This window comes from Herpailurus yagouaroundi, unplaced genomic scaffold, assembly GCF_014898765.1.
Source record: "Herpailurus yagouaroundi ecotype Mexico unplaced genomic scaffold, PumYag 163, whole genome shotgun sequence".
NCBI classification, from domain to species: domain Eukaryota; kingdom Metazoa; phylum Chordata; class Mammalia; order Carnivora; family Felidae; genus Herpailurus; species Herpailurus yagouaroundi.
In genome coordinates, this window is record NW_024412404.1 from 67,716,569 (window position 1) to 67,716,981 (window position 413).

The following is a 413-nucleotide window of genomic DNA, read 5'->3' on the forward strand; positions in this document are numbered from 1 at the left end:
CCCTCTACCTCCGTCTACAGTGTGTGCCTGGCCCTCTACCTCCGTCTACACGGTGTGCCTGGCCCTCCACCTCCCTCCTCCCTCTACACTGTGTGCCCAGCCCTCTACCTCCGTCTACAGTGTGTGCCCGGCCCTCTACCTCTGTCTACACGGTGTGCCTGGCCCTCCACCTCCCTCCTCCATCTACACTGTGTGCCCAGCCTTATACCTCCATTTACAGTGTGTGCCCGGCCCTCTACCTCCGTCTACACTGTGTGCCTAGCCCTCTACCTCTGTCTACACGGTGTGCCTGGCCCTCCACCCCCTCCTCCGTCTACACTGTGTGCCCATCACTCTACCTCCGTCTACACGGTGTGCCCAGCCCTCTACCTCCATCTACACTGTGTGCCCAGCCCTCTACCTCCGTCTACACG